The 5522-nt window shown below is 35.9% G+C and overlaps 1 pseudogene; it reads right to left on the reverse strand.

Annotated features, from left to right (window-relative positions):
* Positions 1-611: 611 nt before the first annotated feature.
* On the reverse strand, positions 612-1572 carry LOC130836196 (olfactory receptor 7E24-like; annotated as a pseudogene).
* Positions 1573-5522: the final 3950 nt, after the last annotated feature.

Consider the following 5522-nt stretch of genomic DNA (forward strand, 5'->3'; position numbering starts at 1 on the left):
GACCCTGATTGCCGCAGCTAGAGAAAGACTGTGTGCAGCAACAAGGACCCAACACAGCCAAGAAATAAATAAATTAATTAAGTAATTAATTAAAAACATAAAAGTCCTCGTGCTCAGGACACACCAAAGTCTAAGTAAATCCGAATCTTTGGTGGTGAGAGTCTGTGGTCAGTATATTTTAAAATTCATTTTAGTTTAGTATAGTTGATTTACAATGTTGCGAAGTTGTCAGTATTTTTGAGACTCCCAGATGATTTTGATAAAGGCCAAGGTTGAGAAGCAGGGGCATGCATCCTCACACATAACCTGCATACACAGATTTGAAACATAGTGATCAGTGTGGAAAATTTAATATATAAATATATAAAAGGGGATTTGTTCACCTTTCCAGGATGCTTGGGTCACCATGATGAACTAGAGGTTTCTCCATAGATATAATAAGATTCAGTCACACAGTAATTATAATATATACAGAATCCCAGAACAGTTGCCCAGTCCCATAAAATATATATCAAAATAACCAATATTCAAATGTTAAGCAAGGAGAGGCATCAAGGCCATAAGAGCTCAAACATAATATGATGAGAGAGAGAATTTTCAGGTCTAGATGTTTAGTTATGCTGCATTTTCCAACTTAACCTCAGATAGGTGGCACAGGAACTGTTAGGTTGTTTGCTGAGGAACCTCCAAATGGCCCTTTTGATGTCTCTGTTCCTCAGACTGTAGATGAAGGGGTTCAGCATGGGGGTGACCAGAGTGTACATTACTGAGGCCACCGCATCCTTCCTGGGAGATTGTGAGACAGTTGAGCTGAGGTACACACCAAGGGCTGTTCCATAAAATAAGCAAACAACTGACAGGTGAGAACCACAGGTGGAGAAGGCTTTATGTTTCCCACCTGATGAAGGGACTCTGAGAATGGAAGAAACAATTTTATAGTAAGAGAAAAGGATCCCTGAGAAAGAGGGAAAAGCAAAGATGGCAACAACAAGATACATGACTACATGATTGGTGAAAGTGTCAGAACAGGCAAGCTTGAAGAGCTGAGAAGGGTCACAAGAAATTAGAAATTTCAACATCCTTAAAGCAGGTAAGTTGTAACACAATCAGATTGTGCACCTGGGACTCCAAAAGGCTGACAAAAAAAGACACCAAAACTAAGAAGCAACAGAGGCATGGGTTCATGATGACCGGGTAGTGAAGTGGGTGACAGATGGCCACAAACCTGTCATAGGCCATCACAGACAAAAGCATACAATCCATACCTCCAAAAACGATAAAAATAGACATCTGTGTCAGGCAGCCCTCATAGGAGATGACTCTGCTGTGAGTTTGGATATCCACAATCATATTTGGGACAGTCGCGGAGACAAAACCGATGTCAGCCAAGGACAGGCTGGAGAGGAAGAATTACATGGGGGTGTGGAGGTGGGGGTCAGAGGTGACAGCCAGGATGATGAGCAGGTTCCCCAACAAGGTGACCAGGTACATGGACAGGAACAGGGTGAAGAGCACAGGCTGCATTTCTGGATCATCTGAGAGGCCCAGGAGGAAGAATTCTGAGACCCTTGTTAGGTTTCCAGTCCTGTTGTTTGGAGACGTTTGGAAAAAAGAAAAGAAGGCTGGAAAAAAAGCAAATGAGTAAATGGCATACAGCACTGTGTTCATATTTTGGATTCAAGCAATTCATTTCTATATACCCCAGTTCCTTCATTGGTATTTCGCAGTGTGACAAATTCTATCTCTTTAAAACTCTTTTCTCATTGGTTTCTTTGTTATTCACCTCTGTCTATTCACTCTTACTTTAAAAACTTCACTGAAAGTGAAAGGGAACAAGAACATTAGAGGTAATACATCCACGATATCAGTTAAATACATCCTACTTCTTTAGAAATAATACAGAGTGAGAAATTCCATTCCCGTTTTAAGAAAAATATAATTTGAATTTAAATAAAATAAGACATAGATATATAAATCTTATTTTAGTCAAATACAATTCTAGGTTTTTATTTTATTTAGAATATTTATAAATCTCTATGAAATGCAGGAATGTGTCATCTGGATTCTAAATTAAAAATGAATACTCATAATCAGAAATACCTATGTGATATTCGGAGTTTTATCATTGGTTTGTCTGTCTTCCCTCCTTCATGAAATAAGTGATTACTCAAATATCAGGTTGTGTTTTAAAAGTTATTTAGTGTATACTTCATATGTTTGACTTTGGTGGATTTCAAATTTCGATCAATATTGTTTAACCAAGTGCACATGATCACACAGCATTGGTGATTATGAATGTGTCAGTGTAAAGAACATTGCCAATGATTAGACGATAATGAAATTTAGGAAACACCTTTGAAATTTTTTATTTTATACAGGGTTTTTTGTTTCAATACCATCTCAGTAAAATGTCTGATGCATGAGACCACTTTATTTTTATTTGGACTCTTTCTGTACTGGTGGGATAAAACTATTTCATTTTTCAGTTTATTGAAGATACTATCGAAATTGCATGCATTTGGGTTGTGCAAAATCAAGATTTTTTAAAGATGTACAAAATGATGATTTAATACACATACACATGGGGAGTGATTACCACAGTCAAGTTAATTAACATATTTGTTACCTTGCACAGTTTCTACTTGTGTCTGTGTGTGTAGTAACAGTTAAGCCAATCTCTCTTAGCAGATTTCAAGAACAATACAGAACTATTAACTAGAGTCACCAGGCTGTACATTAGATCCCCAGAACTTATTCATTTTGTAACTGAAAGTTTGTACCCTTTGACCAACATCTCCCCACTTTCACCACCACCTACTCCTCACAACTACAGTTGTAATCTGTGGTTCTTTTTTTATTTTTTTATTTTTTTCGATCTTTATTAGAGTATAATAGATTTACACTGTTGTGCCAGTTTCTGCTGTACAACAAAGCAACTCAGCTGTATTTATACATATATCCCCATATTCCCTCTCTCTTGAGCCTGGCCCCCACCCTGAGCATCCCTCGCACCCTCCCTACCCCACCCTCTAGGTCATCAGCAATCATCGAGTTGATCTTCCTGTGTTAGGCAGTTGCTTCCCACTAGCTATTTTACATTTGTAGTATATAAATGTCAATACTACTCTTTCACTTTGTTCTAGCTTCTCCTTCCCAACCTTCCCATGTCCTCAAGTCTGTTCTCTACATCTGCATCTTTATTCTTCCTCTACCACTGATTTCATCAGTACCATTTTTTTAGATTTCATATATGTGAGTTAACATATGGTATTTGCTCTTCTCTTTCTGACTTCACTCTGTATGACAGACTCTAGGTCCATCCACCTCACTAAAAACAACTCAATTTCATTCCTTTTTATTGCTGAGTAATATTCTATTGTATATATGTGCCACATAAGAGTTTGATTTTCTTAGCTTCCACACATAAGCGAGGTCATACAGTATTTGACTTTCTATGTCTGGTATATGTATTTCAATAAGCATAATATTCTCCAGGTCCATCTGTGTTGTCACAAATGGCAGGATCTCCTTTTTTTTATGGGCAAATAATAGCCCATTGTTTATATACACAAATCACATTTTCTTTATCTATTAATCTGTCAACAGACATTTTCCCATATTTTCAGTATTTCAAATAATATCACAATGACATGTGAATGCAGATATCTCTTTGAGGTTCTGATTTCATTTCTTTGGCATACACCCTGAAGTGGGCTGCTGGATCCTATGGTAATTTTATGGCAGTTTTTAATTTTTTAAGGAACATCCATTCTGTTCTCTGTAATGTCTGTACCAGTATTTAGTCTCACCAACCAGGTACAAGGATTTTCCTACCTCGACATCCTCACCAACATTTGTTTCTGTTTGTTTCTTTTCTTGTTTGTTTTTAAATAATAGCCATCCTAACAGATGTGAGGTGATATTTCGTTTAACTTTTGACTTGCATTTCCTTATATTAACTGATGTTGAGTGCCTTTTCATTTGTCTGGTGGTCTTGTTTTCCTGAATATAAATTATCTTCTTTACATTGAAGAGTTTAGCACCAGGGAAAGTCCCACAGCCAGGTCAAGAGCCAGACTTGTATGTCTAGTTTACAGAAATTTATATCAAAGCTTCCTGATAAAGGAACTGCAATTCTTATACTTCTGCTTCCTAATGGTAATTCCAGTTCATTGTTTTGACATGTAGAACTATGACTTAATTGAGGACAAATTCAAAATATAGTAATGTAAACACATGAAAGCAGTTGCCTTACCTCTCAAATTGTGTTGCTAATTGAACATACTAACAGAGATATTGTAAAAAAGTTTATCAAAAATCATTTATATTGCTTAGACCCATGGTTTTCAGTTCCAATTCATTGATAATGTGCATGTGCTTATTTTAAAATACAAAGCTACCCAACCTCAGTCTATAGGTCTCTACATAGGAGTTTCTAGGTCTACCTGCTATGAGGCTGGGCTGGAGAAACACTGCCTTAGAATATCACCCAACACTTAGTAAAACTTCCGTTAATACTACCTGTTAATACTGTCATCAGTACCCACAGCTTATTTGTAAAATATAAACATTTAATAATATTTATTCAGATATCATGTTTTACAGAGGTTTGAAACATTACTAATAAAATTTAACCTTTCTTAGTATCTCAGCTCCATCCTACTCCTCTGCATACCTGTCCCCTAGAACAACCAGTGTTAGGAAACTGAGGGGTGTATTTTCTTCTCGGCATTTCCATAATGTCAATATTGATTTATGTATCCATAACCAGCTTTCTTAAAATCCAACCTAAACAGAGCACTACCATTATGGCCTCTAAAATATAGTTGTTTACCACAACTTTGTGGTTAAGTCTCTACTTCAGACATTGTCCTTATGCACATTTTTATGTAAGGAAAGACACCATTTGCTTCTGTTCAAATATTTATACCTACATGTTTTATAGAGTTATATATTTACAATAGCCAAGACATGGAAACAACCTAAATGTCCATTGGCAGAGAAATGGATTAAGGTGAAGTGGCACATATATACAACAGAATATTAATCACCCATAAAAAGAACTAAATAATGCCATTTGCAGCAACATGGATGGACCTAGAGATTATCATACTGAGTGAAATAATGAAGACAGAGAAAAACAAATATCATATGATATCATTATATGTGGAATCTAAAAAAATAATACAAATGAACATATTTAGAAAACAGAAATAGAGCTATAGATGTAGAAAACAAACTTATGATTACCAAAGCAGAAAGAGAGGGGGAGGAATAAATTAGGAGATTGGGATTGACATATACATAGTGCTACACATAAAATAGACATGTAATAAGGACCTACTGTGCAGCACAGGGAACTCCACTCAATATATTGTATTAACCTATATGGGAAACGAATCTAAAAAAGAGTGGATATTTACATATTTATGACAGATTCACATTGCTGCATACCTGAAACTAACACAATGTTGTAAACTAACTATAGTCTAATAATTTCTTAAAAATTAACAATATTAAAA

The sequence above is a fragment of the Hippopotamus amphibius genome, chromosome 15 (assembly GCF_030028045.1).
Source record: "Hippopotamus amphibius kiboko isolate mHipAmp2 chromosome 15, mHipAmp2.hap2, whole genome shotgun sequence".
In the NCBI taxonomy this organism is placed as follows: domain Eukaryota; kingdom Metazoa; phylum Chordata; class Mammalia; order Artiodactyla; family Hippopotamidae; genus Hippopotamus; species Hippopotamus amphibius.